The sequence below is a fragment of the Sminthopsis crassicaudata genome, chromosome 4, assembly GCF_048593235.1.
Source record: "Sminthopsis crassicaudata isolate SCR6 chromosome 4, ASM4859323v1, whole genome shotgun sequence".
NCBI classification, from domain to species: domain Eukaryota; kingdom Metazoa; phylum Chordata; class Mammalia; order Dasyuromorphia; family Dasyuridae; genus Sminthopsis; species Sminthopsis crassicaudata.
Window position 1 is genome coordinate 167,447,478 of NC_133620.1, and position 17,674 is coordinate 167,465,151.

At 34.9% G+C, this 17,674-nt stretch overlaps 1 protein-coding gene across 27 annotated transcripts in view; it reads left to right on the forward strand.

Annotated features, from left to right (window-relative positions):
• Nucleotides 1-17,674, forward strand: part of EPB41L2 (erythrocyte membrane protein band 4.1 like 2) — a 279,109-nt gene that overhangs the window by 99,339 nt on the left and 162,096 nt on the right. Inside the window, exon 1 of one of the 27 annotated variants that reach the window (XM_074309857.1) lies at nt 717-891. The exons of 25 other annotated variants lie outside the window; for them this stretch is intronic. The gene's annotated coding sequence lies outside the window, so the exon portion shown is untranslated. Of the gene's footprint in view, nt 1-716; nt 892-17,674 lie in introns of those variants that run through there. One more of the 27 variants, XM_074309830.1, reaches the window with a different exon arrangement.

A 17,674-nucleotide genomic window follows, 5' to 3' on the forward strand; every position in this document is an offset into this window, starting at 1 on the left:
GTTGCCATTTGGTGTAATGCCTTTGATTATCATTCTCCAGAAGCAGAGTGTCTTTCTGGAAGAAGTGAATGTGAATGAGATCAGAGGAAGAGAATGGCTTATAGCCCACTGGTGGTGATAATGGGAGTTTGTTCTAGACTTGTGTAAAGCAACTAGAAAATGCTTTAAAACATTTTCTCTGCAAAAATGAGCTATTTAATGACTAGAGCTCCCCCCCCCCAAGTTATTGGTCTGCTGTCCTGCATCTCATAGAAGTAATCACAACTTGCCTTTTAAGTATCTTTTAAAAAATCAAAGTGGCAAAAAAAGTGGCCATTATCAAAAACTACCCTCCTCTGTATGTTATAGGGTGGTATATAAATAGATGAAGTCCATTATTAGTGAAGAATGAGGGTGTGAAAGATGATTGGATGGTACCTTATTTACACGTTTCATGGCTATTTGTAGGATAGATTTAAGAAACCAAAACAATTCTTCCCCCTTCAAAAAAAAAAAAAAAAAAAAAAAGAACAATAAAAGAAGCTGAACTCCCTTCCACACTCATCCGAACAAATCAGAAAAAATTCCCTGCTGTAGTAAAATACATTACCCTTGAAAGGGGACACAGTTGTCCCATTCCAGCTGCCAGTGTTTTAGCTAACAGAAGTGATAACAGGAAAAGAGTGCTCTTTTGGACCCATGTGAATTTCCTTGCTGAGGAATGAAATGAATTGGAAGCAAGCTGGGGTTTTCCACTGAGCATGCCCTTCTCAGCAGTGTCAGGGTTTGGGTGGGGTCTGTCGAGTTCATTAAGCTTTTCAAAGAGACTGCTGGATTTCCATCGGCTTGCCACAGCCCTCTAATAACAGGGAACAGCAGACAACTGACTTGATGTGCAAAAATAAAAACCACGTATGTATCTTTGAAGGGGAAATTTCTTTTAGAGGAAATTACTTTGGGAAGGCCTTCCTTTAGGAAGGAAGTTTGTTGTGGGAATTTGAATCAATACCCAGAAGGCTTTATAATATTGTCTTTAGCCCACGGTAGATCAGAAGGGGGTGCGTTTTGTTCAATGAGAGTAGGTAAACATCTTGGTGGTGTAGGTTTGTTTGCACGGTTTTTATTATGTTTTACCATTCTTTTAGAAGCCAAAGTTATTTCATACCACCTGTTTGTGTGTAGATACAGATGGTAAATTTTTACTAAGTTGCTTTTGGGTATAGTGATCTTCTGAAGAATGGTAAATGGTATATGAATGAGAATAACCTATCTGTTTACTTTATATGTTTTGTTTGCCATTTTACAGTTGATTTTCTTATGGATCTCATAAGTCATATTAAAAATATAGTACTTCCTGACCCCAACTAGGTTTACTAAACATGTGCTGCCTTATAGAAAGTTTCTTTTCTTTTTTCTTTTCTTTCTTTCTTTTTTTTTTGCTTTGGATGAAAGGGGTGGGGAAGCAAACCCACAACACCCAAACTGATATTCTGAAACACCAGACAATAGCTCATTCAACTTTCGATCCAGCAGATTATCAGACAATTATCAGTACTAACAGACTGGAAGTTTTAGGGTTGAGTATTTGTCACATAATAAGTGGGAAATGATGTTTATCCTACTCTTGTACTTTCATTACTGAATTTCTAGTCCGTTCTTGATGATGAAGAAGCATGAGTGCTATTTCTTTTCTTCAAGCTTGATCACCGAAATCTATAAGACACCTAGCTTGATTTCTGAAACTTGTATCTGCATTTTATTTACAAATCCCATCTATATGACAGCCTTACTGTCATAGAGCCAAATGTTGATAATTGTCTTCTTACCAAGACTGAAAGCACAACTCTTGCTGTGTTATATATATGGTCACTGTTTATTGCTGTCATGGTAAGGATTTCTCCTTCACTGCTAAAGTAATTATTGTTATTTTGTCTATGTATGTGGGAAGGAGTTGAAGTCTTCCACATTTTGCTCTGATGATTGCCTATATGCTGGAATGAGTGACTCTCTGGGCTAGGGACTTTTAAAAATGATATCATCTGTGCTGACTGCAAAGACAGCCCCCAAAAAGGTCTCTTGTTAGAATTCATATTATATGAACATGTCTTAATTACAAAGTGCTTTGCTGATCAGTAATATAATCTAGGACTGAGACCTGATAAAGGGGATAGAAAGCTTGAGTTCTCTTGCCTTTGACATTCCAAGTTTTATGTGAGCCTTGAAAAGTTGGAGCCACTATCATGTGACTACTACAAACCACAAGTGTATCATCCTTCATGACTTCACCTAAAGAAGGGTTCTATTCTAGTTTTCTGAAGCGTCAACCAAGCCCTATATATACAAGTATTGCAAGAGAATTCTTTTGGCTATTCTAGTTACTAGAAGGTACTCAAGGTAGTTAAAGGTGCTTTAGCATCAATAAGGTAATGTTGTAGTAGTGTTTCATTTCATTTTATTTTCCAAGTGCAAGGATAGAGAGAGCCCCTTGGGTATTTCAGATATGATATGTGTAATTTCATTACAATTATAGTGTTAACTTTCCTGCTTAGGAAAATTGCTGTTACCATTTTCAGACTTCGGAAAAAGATAACAATAGCACTCTTGTGGCACCATCTGCTGACTGACCAATGGTGTGGCATTAATGTAGGAAGCATCTCATCTTGAGGCAGCAAGCTATAAGTTAAATTTGCATATTAATCTAGAACAAGAGATTTTTTCTTGTCATCATGAACCCCTTTTGTCCTAAGAACCCCTTCTCACAATAACATTTTTAAATGTATAAAATAAAATACAGAGGATTACAGAGGAAATCAGTTATATTAACATAAAGATGTGTTATTTTTCCCTACTCAAATTCAAGGACCCTCTGAAATCTATCCATGCACCCTAGAGTATTTTAATCTGAAAGAATTTGGCTTTGAACCTTAGCAAACTTTTATTTATTTGCTTTTCCTTTAATTCTAAATCTCATTTAAACCCTTGGAAGATAATTGGCAAAGATGACAAAGTTTTAAAAAGTGAATTGCTTTCTTAACATTACTGAGGCACTAATGCCCATTCACACAAACTCCTGAGCTTAGGTAGCAGAGCATTTGGAAGCTTGAGATTTGTTGAGCTCTATCCAGCCTGGCAGACTTGTCATAGTGTGGGAAGTTGATTGGCTCTGACAGCCTTTTGTCATATGACCTCTTAAATTGTTGACTCTGCAGTTAGTACACTTATCCAATGCAGTTAACCTTGATGGATTTGTAGGGGGTTTGGAGAGGATCTTGTTAGCCGCTACTAATGTTTATGAACTGTAGTATTTTAGATTTGAATTCAAACTGACATAATGTGCTGCATTTTGTATTTTTGTTAACATGTTGTCATCTTGAGTGAATTGATGTTTCCTCTACTAAAATCCTACTTACAAACCTCCCTTGTGCTGTTGAGCTGATTCTGCCTTCCCAAATGCTATGCCAGTAGATCTCAAGTTCTGGCAAACATTCAGCTAAAAGAGACTCTGAAGAATCTAGAAATGATCTATATCTGTCATTCAAGCCTACTGTCTGTCTATGTCACCAGCCAAGCTAAGTTAGGAGATGCTTATCTCTAGTTGGCTATTGGAGGATGGATATTTGCACCAACTCACTGATCCTGAGCAAGTTACTTGATCTGTCTTGATTTCAGGTTTCCTCATCTGTGAAATGAGGCGGATTAGAGAGTAAATTCTGAGGTCCTTTCTAACTCTAAATTTGTTATCTTGTGACACTATAAATGGAAGTTGTGATCTGTGTTAGTAACAAGGAGTACTCATACAGATAGAGCCCCAGTTTTTTTTTTTTTTTGAGTATGTTTTAAATACTTTATTAATTAATTATTTAAATACTTTATTCATTGACTTTGTTTATTAATGCCCTGTCCCTAAGCAATTTCCCTAATTTGTTTTATTTTGGACAGTGAAATAATATGGATCACTTTCAAATCTATCTGATTCTACAAATTAATTTTTAAATATGTAATTGGCTGATAGAACAGCTAGTTGGTACAGGATAGAGCTTCAGAACTATAGTGAGATAGAGTTGAGTACAAATTGCATTTCAGACACTGACTAGCTTTGTGACTCTGGGCAAGTCACTTAACTCTATTTGTCTCAGTTTCCTTATCTGTAAAATGACCTGGAGAAAGAAATGGCAAACTACTTGACTCTCTTTATCAAGTAAATCCCAAATGGGGTCAGGAAAAGTTGGATATGACTAAAACAACAGAACAACAATAACAACAAAAATTGGCTGATGCCTTTATTTGTTCATTATTTCAATTATTTATACATATGTTCTAGAATTTATTCTTTCCCCCACTCCATTTGTTCCCCTTTTCTAGTAAATAATAAAAAAACAAGAACCCCAAAACAAAACAAAGCTCTCATACCACATAGTAGTCATCCAGCAAAACTACTTCCCACACTGGCTAGGTCTCAAAATTTATGTTTCATTCCAAATTTTAAGTCCATTCCCTTTTTGGAAGGAGGTGAGTGGTGTGTTTTGACTTTAGTAGTTGTATTGCTCAGAATCCTAAAGTCTTTTAAAGTTGCTTTTCTCTATAATTTCATGGGCATTTTATAAATTGTTCTTTCCCTTTGCTCTTCTCATTTGGCTATATACTTCAGTTCATGAAAGTTTTCCCACTTTCCTTAGAAATAGTTCATTTTGTCATTTCCCACAGAAGAATAATGTTCTATTAGATTTGTATATTATAATCTGCTTATCCATTAACTAATAATAGGTGATCCCTCCATTATTTTCCAAGTTTTGAGGCCAGTCAAAAGAGTCACTGTAACTATTTTTGTATATGTATAGTTTCTTTTCTTCTTTGACATATAGGTCTAGTTTCTGCTATTATTGAGTCAGAGGGTATGCAGATTTTTATAACTTTTTGGACATAGTTCCAAATTGCTTTTTTAAAAATTTATTTTATTAAAAAAAGAGTAAAAGAGAAAAGCAAAACAAAAAAAAGAGAACATTGCCGTGTGCCCAGCAGAATATGAGGGAAGATTCAAAATAGATAACAAATTACCAGATCAAGAAAGTATATATATATTAGCAGAAGAAATTATATTCATAAATTTCTAATTTATTTTATTAAAAAAAGAGTAAAAGAGAAAAGCAAAACAAAAGAGAACATTGCCATATGCCCAGCAGAATATGAGGGAGGATTCAAAATAGATAACAAATTACCAGATCAAGAAAGTATATATATATTAGCAGAAGAAATTATATTCATAAATTTCTATTTTTTTTCTTTACTTCCTTTTAAATTATTCTTTGGTTCCCCGCTGCGCACCTTTTTTAGTTTATTCTTTTTGTTTTCCCTTTTCATCCCTCTTCTCATCCCCAAGCAAGCTACAGTTAAGAAAAGATATATTTATGTATACATATGTAGATATATACATACATACACATATTCATACAAATACACCCCCAATATACACACACATTTTTGCTATTCCTGCTTATTCTTTAATTAAATTCTATTCTATACCTTGCCTACTTAACCTCCCCCACCTAAGGATCCCTGTCTTGTCTTCTTCCCCCACCCTTTCCTTCCCTATCCACCTATCTTTCCTTCCTTATTCTTTATAGATTTTGTAAGATGCTAATAACCCTCATGGTATATATGTAGTGTTGCCTATTGAACCCATTCCAGATGTGAGTAGGCTTTCAGAACTATGAACCCTCCTCCCCCCTCTAATGCCTCTGGGTCTATTCTTCTTCTGCACCTTATTTGTATAACATGATTGCTGTTTTTACCTTAACTCTGCCTCAGTCTTTCTTTTGAGCTACCCTATTGTTGATGTGAATCTTAAACATATAATATACATTTTACCATTTAAAATGTTTATCCATGTTTAAATAGTTTGTTCGTGTGAAGTTCCTTAAAACTGATCTTTAATATTGATTCTTAAATTTTCTGTTAAGTTCGGATTTGATTGATAGAAAGTCCTGATAATCTGCAAATTCATTGAATATCCATTTTTTTCTCATTCAAAATTATAAATAATTTTTCTGAATGTGATATTTTTGGCCACAGGCCTAGTTCTTTTGATTGTCAATAGATACAATTTTAGAACCTGCTGTCTTATTGTAGCTACTGATAAATCTTGTACAGTTCTAATTGTAGCTCCAGCATATTTGAATTGCTTTTTTTTAATATTTCTTGTGAAATTTTCTCTTTGATTTGGGGGTTTCAGAATTTGGCAATAATATTCCTCTGTGTTTTCCACAAAGGATCCCTTTGAGGTTGTGATCAGTGGATTTTTTCTATTTCTCCTTTCCCCTCCTGTTCTATTACTCCAGGACAATTTTCTTGGATTATTTCCTGTATTATCGTGTCAAAGTTCTCTTTTTGATCACAACTTTCTGGCAATCCAATTATTCTATTTTCTTTTCTTAATCTGTTCTCTGGATCTGCCATTTTTCTTATGTTTTATATTATGTTCTATTTTCTCATTCTTTATCATTTATTTTATCATTTCTTGGTCTTACATAGCTTTACTGACTTCCCTTTGTCTAATTCTAATTTTCAAAGAATTATTTTCATTTTTAAGATTTTGTACCTACTTTTCTAGTTGGTTAACTTTTTTTTCATAAACTTCTTATTTTTCTTGGATGGTATTCATTCATTCATTCATTTTAATTTTTCCTTAGTGTCTCTCATTTGCTTTTTAAATTCTTTTTTGGGTTCTTCTATAAATTCTCTCTAGGCATGGAACCTTTCATACTCTTTAGGGTGAGAAGTTTTTTTTTTTTTTACACTTCAGTCTCCTCTGAAGATGAACCCTAGCCTTCCCTGTTCTCATATTAATTTCTATAGTGATATTCTTTCTTCTTTGTTGGTTCTTTTTTTTTTTTAATAAGAGGTGTTAGTGGAAGCACTTCTAACTGTGGGGTGGGGGGATGATGCCTCTAGCTTTCCTTCAGCTCTTTCCTCTGACCAGAAACCCCAAACCAAGAGCTCCCACTTCCAAGAGTCTGCAGCCACCAGGATCTCTGCCCCTCTCCTTCTACACTCTTGAGTATGGTTCCTTTCTCTCCCAGGGTTGAGTCTCTGTAGCACAGCTGGGCCTGAAGTTCCTAAATAGCCAAGGTTCCTTCCGTTTTCCCAGTCTCAGTGGTTCCTGCTGAGGCCCCAGCTAGATCCAGCCAGACTCAAGGCTCCTGACTTGGTGTTTCTATGGAGCTAACCCAGAGGTGTTTGCACTTTACAAGGATTAATCCTGGCCCTTGGTCTTTCTTCAGATCACCTCAGGGTATAAGAGAAGGACCCTCTTCTTCCCTAAGTTTTCTAGATTTTTCACCAGTCTGTGTTTGTTCTGAGATGTTAATTTGTTCTATTTGTGGGGGAAATCTGGAGAGCTTGAAATTTACCAGTGGACTCTACCATCTTCCCAGGAACATGATATTGTTAAGATAATTGAAATGATGAATGGTACCTATACTCTGTTATGGTATCCTCATAATCTCAAGAGAAAACAAGGAAAGTGGCCTCCACCACACTGGGTAAATTCTCTGCTATAAGATGTAAGGTAAAATATGTGCAAGAGTTAGCTAGCATAGATGGGTTGTGTGTTGTGTATCATTGAGGGCAGTATCCATATCAGTGAGATTACAGATTTAGTGGAGTAGTGATTATTTTTAAATAGTATTTTATTTTTCCAAATACATGCAAAGATAGTTTTCAACATTCACCTTTGCAATATCTTGTTTTCCAAAATTTTCTCCTCCTTCTCTCCCTTTCCCCAAGATAGCAAGCGATCTAATATAGGTTAAACATGTGCATTTCTTCTAAGCATATTTCTATATTTGTCATGATGCACAAGAAAAATCTGATCACAAGGGAAAAACACAAGAAATAAAAATAAGGAAGCGAACAATAACAGTAAAAAAGGTGAAAATAATCTGCTTTGATCCATATTCAGTCTTCATAGTTCTCTCTTTGCAAATGGCACTTTCCATCACCAAGCCTATTTGAACTGTCTTGAATCTCTTCATTGTTGAAGAGTCAAGTCCATCACAGTGGATCATCATATAATCTTGTTCTTGCCGTGTACAATGTTCTTTTGGTTCTACTCACTTCACTTAGCATTGGTTTGGCGCAAGGATACATAGTTAAATGCAGTCTAGTGATGGCTCAGAGTCCCCTGTAAAGGAATTTACAGGCCTGAAAACCTAGATTGATAAAAAAGGTTTATTGTAGGGGTTTGGAAGTAAGGGTAAAGGTAGAAAGACACCAGGGCTAGAGCTGGTGCCCGGCAGACAGGAACCCTTACGTGGTCAGCGTAAGGACACCATGTTTAGGGCTCCTGCAAAAGAATGGGCTCCAGGGTTCCCTTTTTATAATGGGGACTCTTGGTGATCTTGAAGGTGGGTGGAGTCCCAGGCTCTTGGCTGGTTTCAGCCTGGGTTAGCATTGAATAGAATTCAATGGGTTTTTAGATAAGGTAGAAGCTGTTTGTGGGGAAACCTGAGCAGATAGTGGGGAGCTGGGAAAGCCCAAGTTAGCTCAGATCCAGTGGGGGCTGGGAAAGCGCAAGTTCATTGGAATACAAAAGAGTGCTGTTGACCAGGATTTGTGAATCAAAGATCCTAGCTTCTTCAGCCATGTTGGGGTTGGGCATCAGAAAGGAATCTTAAAGGGACCTCAACCCACATCAGCATCAGTTCATGTAAGTTTTTCCAGGCCTCTCTGAAATTATTCTGCTGGTTGTTTTTTACAGAACAATGATATTCCATAACCTTCATATACCACAATTTACCCAACCATTCTCCAATTGATGGGCATCCATTCATTTTCCAGTTTCTAGCCACTACAAAAAGGGCTGCCACAAACATTTTTGGTTCCTTTTCCCTCTTATGATCTCTTTGGGATACAGACCCCGTAGAGATACTGCTGGATCAAAAGAGTATGGATCAGTTTGATAGCCTTCAGCATAGTTTCAAATTGCTCTACCGAATGGTTGAATGAGTTCACAACTCCACAACAATACATATCCTTTAAAACATTTATCATTATCTATTTCTGTTATCTTAGTTCCAAACTGAGAACTGTGAAATGGTTGTTAAAGTTGTCTTAATTTTAATTTCTCAATAGTGATATTGCTCCTCATCATTTCTTAGAGAACAATAATTTTCCATTACATTCATATACAACTTATTCAGCCATTTCCCAATTGATATGCATGTACTCAACTTCCAATTCCTTCCAAAGTAGTGGTTATTTAAAGACAGTGCTCTTGTTATAATTATTTATTACAGTTTTTGACTCTCGCCTTGCCTCCATGCTCCCAATCTGTTATTCCCCTTAGCTGAGCATTTAAAACTTTCTCACAATCTTGACTTCTGCTATTTCTAGCTACATTTCATACTACTCCCCTACATGAACTCTTATGGACTTCTTGCAAATCTTCAAACTCAGTATTCTATTTCCCACTTAAATATATTTACATAAGCAGTTTTCCATGCCCAGAATAAACTCCTTCCTCATTATTGTCTCTCAAAATCCTTATCCTTCTTTAGCACTCAGCTTGGTTGCCATCTCTTCCAATTAAACTTCTTCTTTCCCCCTCACTTCCAATAGTTAATGTTTTCTCCTAATTTTCCTTATATTAGATTTAGTTGTGTAGATGCTATATTAATTCAACAGAAAATAATCTCCTAGAAATCATTTATTTCCATTTTGATTTTGTTCCCATGTCACCTAAAATGGTACCTTGCTCATATTGTTCATTTGTTTTCAGTCATGTCCAACTCATTGGGACCTCATTTGAAAGACAAATTTTGTTGACTTCAGGCCCTTTATCCACTTTTAGTACTTTATCCACTATGCCATTTATATATATAAATGTTTTTGAAATTGTTCTCAAATAATTCTTGTAAAAGGAGGGTATTTGTGGATATATCTAAAGAATCAGGAAAAATACTTTTTTTTTTAGTTCTAATAATTAGCCTATTTTGAGCAGTTTAATTTTCGATTGTTTAGTGTTAGTAAGAATAAGCTTGATTTGTTGATTATAAATGCCCCTGAAAGTAGTCTAGCCAACCTCATATAACACTTTATAGTCTTTTTTCCTACAAAGTGTGAATGTGACATGAATAAATGTTTCTGAAGTCATTATAGCAGTCATCAAAAAATGACATTTATTGATAAGTCAAGAGATTGGAGAGTTGTATGTGGCATTCTAATCAGAGTAAGTGACCTGTTTGTTCTTAATATTCAATACATGAAGCAAGCATTTTCATTTCTCTCTAACAGAATATAATAATACACTTTCTTTCTCCAATAGAATGTAAGTCCCTGGAGGACAGAGAGTCTTTTTAAGTTCCTAGTATGAACAAGGCACTGTGCTAAAGGAGAAAGATAATTAAGATTCAATACCTAGTTAAGATACAAGGAAGCTTATTGTCTAGTAGGGAGATAAAAATGCACACATCTATAATACTAATCAAAATATATGCTTAGCATAACTACAAAGTGCTAAGAGATCTGAGGCTTTTCCCTTCACTTCTTTATTTGACGGAAATGGAAATGTGACGATATCTTTGTTCTTGCAGTGATAAATTTTGTTTCCGATTTCCTCTCCCCCAGTGATTGGCTAGGAGGAGGAGGTTGAGTAGTATTTGTGTGTGTGTGTGTGTGTGTGTGTGTGTGTGTGTGTGTGTGTTCTCTCCTTCCATCTCCCTCTTCCCATATATTGCTCTAGTATATTAAGAGCCTGACTCCTAGTCTTCCACACCATAAACAGAAATAATTTTCTTAGCCTGCTTTTATGTGGGTCAGTAAGAAGGAGGAGTAAGTACTTGCTTTTTTCTCTATAATTGATAGAAAGGAGAAAAATAAAGAAAAAATCTGCCAAGAATTTTTAGCATATCGGAGTTGCTATAGAAAAATAAATTCTCTCCTTGTATAGGTATGTCTAATTTCTTATCCTCACATTCTGCAACAGACTTGCTTCACTTTGTTCTGCTGTTTGTCTCTTCCAGTTGATCATGGGGGCAGGATATTGTCAAGTTATTTTTTATGAAGCTTTCTCATTAATAGTCTTGACAGAAATTTCATTTCCTTGAGGAGGTAGAGACAGTCTTAAATCATCATACAATAGGAATTCAGTTTCATTTCACTCCTTTCCTATTTAATGACCGTGATTGAATTGGAATGGATTGAATGATTTAGTCTGATTCATTTTGGGGGCTCATCTTTGTCTGCAAAGCTATGTGGTAGGGTATAGAAGTAACATTTTTTGTTCTTCAATGGGGAATATTTTGTTCTTAATTTTCTATTTACATTTTCTTTCTCCTCAACAGAATATAAGTGCCCTGGAGGACAGGGACTCTACATTATTTCTTTTATACTCTGTCGTTTAGAGAAAATGGCCTTCTTAGTGTTCATCCCAAACAACATTCCATCTGTTACCTCCATGCAATTGCATAGGTTGCCCAGTGAGAGAAATTCAGTCCATCCTTTCCTCTTCCTTTCAGAATCTCTAGTTTCTAACTTTGTGAGACCTTTCTTGACCTGTACAGCTACTAATATATTCTCTCTTAAAATTACCTCATATTTAATTTGAGATTATTTTAAATATGCTTGTGTTCTTATTGTCCACACCCATAGAATTGAATTTTTTTGAAACCAGGTTCCATATTTCCAACATTTAGCGAAATATCTAGGAGTGCATAATACAATTCATGAACAATTGTTAAATTCAATTGAATTAAAATGGTCTCCAGTATCCTTATCATACCAAAGGTGATTGGCCATCACTACAGTCTTTGTAAGCTCTATTGTGTTGATTGATTGATGGCATATGTTTTCCCTAACTGGTCACATGGAGAAAGTACTTATTTCAACACAGAGATAACCCTTAAATGTATCACTAAAAAAGGCATTTAACTTGGAGGAACTTTTAAAATGGAGAATCATTTTGATAATTTAATCCCAAATCATATATTTGAATTCAGTCTGAGTGTTAGACTGACTCAGAGTCAATAACACTAGATGATTGGCTATCAGATAGCAAACTAATGGTATTATTTAATATTTAGAAAATATTTTATTTAAATATCTTTCTGTTGGGGGAGATTAAAAGTATGGCAATACAAAACTCTTGGTCTCACACAGCATCTCTATTTCTTGTGGAATGTTGGGAAATGTTAACTACTTCGAATGTGACGGGCACAACGTACAAAACCATAGCAGCAGTGAATACCAATGGAGACTTGACTTTACTCTGAGCTGTGACTGAATGAAAACTGGCACTCTCACTGTGACCATCTGGTCCACAAATGCACAATGGCCTTGAAAATAGAACTGAGGGTGAGGAAATAGTTTGCCTTTTAACCAGCCTGGTGAAAAAATGTAACTATTGTTATTAAATTCTAAAACAATATACATATGGGCTTATGTGGAAATGGGTTTTGCATAACTGCATATGTATAACCTGTATCATAATACTTACCTTTGCAATGAGGTGAGGAAAAGGAGGAAAAATTAGTAGAAAATTTGGAAATCAAAATTTGAAAAAAAGAATGTTAAAATTATTTTTACATTTAATTAGGAAAATACAAAATATCAAACAAAAAATCTACATGTCATGTTATCAATACATGAATATATATATATATATATATATATATATATATATATATATATATATATATATATATATTTTTTTTTTTTTTTTTTTTTTTTTTTCCCCCCTCATTGCCAAAGTGAGAAGAAGCAGGATGTTCTGGTTAACAAGTATTAAGTGCCTACAGTGTGTTAGGCACCGGGAAGCAATGACCATATTAAAAAAAAATGAAGAATGTTTGCTTTCAAGGAGCTTACATTTTACTGCTTGTTTAGATATCACTACTATTCAGTAATAGTGTCTGTGACTGGAGTGATTGCTGGTTTTTGCTGCCTCTGGTTCATAAGTGATGAAACTTCTCTCCAGGATTCAGGCAAAACAGGTACCTGTGCCTGTGATATCTTAAATTAGATTCTTTTGAAAATAAATACTTCACTCTAAATGGGAAGAAAAAGGACCTCTATCTTGGATGAAACATTGAGTGTCTTTTCTTTTTGAGATGTAGGGATGTGGAATTTATAGTTTTTTTTTTTTTAATAAACATTAACTGGAGGTGTTAGAATTTTTCTCTTTCAACTGAGAGAATGTGAACATGTGGAAAAAATGAGAAGTTTTCAAGACCTTGGTATTTTAAGACAGGTGTGCAGGGCATCTAGCCAGGTGATGACTAATGATTATGTGTGAGTTTCCCACATAAGCTTCATTATACTTATGGGTTCTTTTTCATTACTTTCCACACTTTTGCATAGAAACTAATATAACTGTGCTCTGAAGTTAATTTGATCCTTTTTGGATTTCTATTTGCCAGTAAAATGTGACATACAAAATAAATGTGAAAAGTGTGTTGGAAAAACTTTTAAAAACAGAAGTGGTATCAATTTAATATTTTTCTAGAAAAATAATTCTCCAGTGAATAAAGTGTTGGGCCTGAGTCAGGAAGACTCATCTCCTTGAGTTGAAATCTAGCCTCACACACTTAGCCTGGGCAAGTTACTTAACCCTGTTTGCCTCAGTTTCCTCATCTGTAAAATGAAGGAAATGGCAAATGGTTCCAGTGTCTTTGCCAAGAAAATCTCTAGGTTGTGGAGAGTTGGACAAAACTAAAACAATTGAACAACAAAAGAAAGAACAGTGTCCCAATCCAATTTGCTTTTCTTTTTTTCTTTTTTTAAATATATAACAAAAAAATTGATGGAGTAGCAATAACTAAAATATTTGAGCAATATACTTATTTCTCAGTTATCTACATTAGAGTGGCTCAATGACAATTACAGCAGCAACAACAATTAACATTTATATAGTATCTACTATGTGGCATGCATTATATTAAATGCTTCACAATTATCTCATTGGATTCTCACAACCACTGTGGGGGTTAGATGCTTTTGTTATCCCCATTTTACAGGTGAGGAAACTGAGGCAAACAGAGTGACTTGCCCAGCTAGTAAATGTTAGAGGACATATTTGAACACAGATCTTCCTGCATTGAGGCCTGGTGTTTTTACCCACTATAACACCTAACTTCTCCTAGTCCATTTGATATTGATTTATATGTAAATATCAGGGTGTATATTGGAAATAATGTCTCTACATACATACACACATTCATGTACATACAGACATACAAACACACACAGTGCTAAAATGTCTGTCTTCTTCATGCCTTCTTGCTCAGAACTTCCATGTTCTTCTGGTTGCTAACAAATTCTTTCAGAGATAGATCAAAATTGCTTCTTAAATAGGCTTGTATTTACTTTGCTGCATTTCTTTTTTATACCTTGCTTTGTTTATAGGTTTTGATTTAGGCGGTCTCATTTTTAGACCGCCTAGGGATCAAAATGTAAGAGCAGGTTCTCTGGTTTGTTGGTTTATTTTTTTTTTCTTCTAGTTTTGTATTCCCAAGCACTTAACATGATGCCTCCACATAGTAGTCATTTAATAAATGCTTGGTAAATTTGTACCTTTATCTTTTCTACTTTATTAAATCATTAGATTTTAAATGATTCCATTGAAACATTTGTGGGAGTATCAGAGCTGACTAATGATGTGGTGACACTATCTTTTAATTCAACCCACTCTTCCAAGCAAAAAAAAAAACAAAAACAAAAAACAAAACCCTCTTAGTTGTTATGTTTGTGATATTAGAGTAGAAGGGAACCTTAAAGGTAACAAATACTCAAAGCTTGATATACTCTTGGGAGGGTGGGGTGGGAACAGCACTGAGAACTTTTTAAAATAACTTTTAAGCCTATATCCACTGATCTTTAGAGGATTTGTTGTCTGAGGCAGGCCCCATCTTACCCTAGTAATTAGTTCTATGAAATTGGACTTTAAACAAAATAACAACATAGGGGATTGTTGGATTCAAACGGAGCTGAGCCTGCTGGAGACACCTGGAGAAAGCCTGAAGACTTTAAATGGAACTTTTTGGTTTGTAGAATATTGTAGGCAGATAGAATGGTGGGCCTGGAGTCAGACACATCCAGCTTCACACACTTATTAGCTATGTGAACTGGGTAAGTCACATAACCCCCTGCCTCAGTTTTCTAATCTGTTAAATGGAATTAATAACAGCACCTACTTCCCAGCGTTGTTGGGAAGATCAAAAAATGAGATAAAAATGTAAAATGCTAAGCACAATGCCTGATGTTGTATATATCACTTCCTCTTATCTTCTCCCTCCATATAGTTGAATGACAAGGTTTTACGAGATATGGCCATCATCAGATCTTGAAGCCTTTAATATTCAAATTTGAGGTTGCTATCATTTTACCTTGCCCATTCTAAAGACAGCTAATTAATTATATGATAGTTTACAGAGTACTGGACTTAAAATTAGGAAACCTGGATTCTTATCCTTGTTCTAACCATTTGTGTAATCTTAGACAAATCACTAAATTCAATTTTACAGATTTTAAATAGATATTTCCTTTGCATTGATACCAGCCTCCTATGCTTGGATGCATCCTTTTGTGTTTCCATTTCACATAATTGTTTCCTTCAAGAAATGGTTCAAGCACCAGTTTCTTTCTTATTGGTTCTCAAAGTCTAGTCCATAGACCCAGAAGCCCTTTTATAGGGCCCATAAAGTCAAGATTATTTTTATCTTGATACTGATGATGTTATCTCTCCCTTAAAATATTCCTTTTTCCTTTTTCCAACACTGTATACAATTTTTGAGATTGGATTTTTTAATATATATTTCAACCAACACAGGTTATCTCAGCAGATTAGCTGTGGAAGTAGATATCAGAATCCTGCTGCCTTTTATTAAGTAATACAGTAAAAAAAATTGCAAAAATATATAAATATTTTCACTGCTTTGATTTTTGAAAATGTTTTTCATTAAAATGTTTCTTTTCTATAATTGGCTTAATAGTTGTAATTTAAAATATGGTAACTAATATGGTAGCAAAAACTCAATCTAATACGGTAACTATCTAATGTAGTAACTATCTAATGTGATAAAAAAAAATTCTTTGTGGTTTTCAGTAACTATCAAAGCGAAAGAAGTCCTGGGACCAAAAAGTGGGGCAGCTGTTGTTCAATACAAATCCTTTCCTTATCCATCATCTCTCTCTAACTGCTCTCCCACTCATAACTATCTTGTATTTAACTACTTTACATTCATTTATATTTTTTCTCTCTATATTTCATGTATGCCCTTTTGTCTTTCATTAGAATATGAGCTTCTTGCCAGTGGAGGATTGTTTCATTATTTGTGTTTATATTCCTAGGGCTTAATACAGTGTCCTTACATATAGCACATTCTTAATAAAGAATGTTTGATTGATGAATGAATGAATTTATTGAGTTCTTACTATATGCAAAGCACTGTGATGGATTAAAAAAAAACACAATCCTTGTTCCTAATGAATTCATACTCCCTAAACAGGGAGAATAATAAACGGAGGAAAGAGGTTGGTAATAGGACAAAAAGATTGAAGAGTCCTGAGAAGTTCTTGGTGATATATCAGGGTATCTATCCTATTGCAGCAACTCACTACTGTTGGGGGAAAAGGGGCCTATCGGTTAAAATGGAGAGGGGATTCTAGCTTTCTTCCTGCAGATGTAGGGATGGGGGGATATAAGGGATAATGGATAGCAAGGGGAGAGAAAGGAGGGATGGCACATTGTCAGGAAAATTGAAATTAAATTCGGCAGGTGGACAGGGAGAAATTGAGTCTAGCTGTTAGCTATTGTTGTGGACCTCCAGGTGTACCAAATAGGGTCAGAAATTGATTGATTGATTGATTGCTTCCTTTGAGTAGGGATGCAAAAATAAAGTAATAATATTCTTGCCCTTTAAGAGAGGGAAGTCCACTTTGGATAGGAGGGCAAAGAACAGATACTATGCAAATAATTTAATGAGAAGGTAAATCATATACATAGAGAAAAATTCTGCATTGATATGAGAAGTTAAAGGAGGGGACATACTTATAATTGATCATTAGGGTTGGATTTATTGAGAAAACAAATCAGATCTATAAAAAGTTCGAGTTGGTTTTGATTATTTATAATATCCCTTCTCTGCCCGTATAATCATACTTTACTGGGCTTCTTACACAAAATGGAAGCTCAACTAGCAGCTAAGCCCTTTCTCCATACAGAGACTTTATAAATAACCTCATTCTTCCCCTATCCCACCTCCAATTCTTACCTCCCATTTTATGATTTTAAGACTTTTAGAAATTCACAAATACTTCCCCCAAATTCTGCAAATTCTTGTTTAGAAATATTTTAGTCTATAATTATTTTAATTTTTTTTTTGGAGGGAGTGGTGGTTTAATCAGTAGCTGATTTTTAAAAACCCCAACAAAACTAAGTATAAGGACATATTGAAGTTGATAACTTGGTAATCAACCTCTCTTTTGAAAGAAGAATGGTTTCATGTTACAAAGCTGCCCACCTAAACAGTACTGTTATTTTATTAATGGAAACTTCTGCATGACTGAAGGTTAAGTGATGCATGCTTTTTCTCATGGTACTGTTACAATAATGAAAAACTTTTATAAGCACAGATGAAGCATGCTAACGTGCTGATTGTGTTGAAACCACATGATCTCCTAATGAGCTTGCTGTTAATCTCCA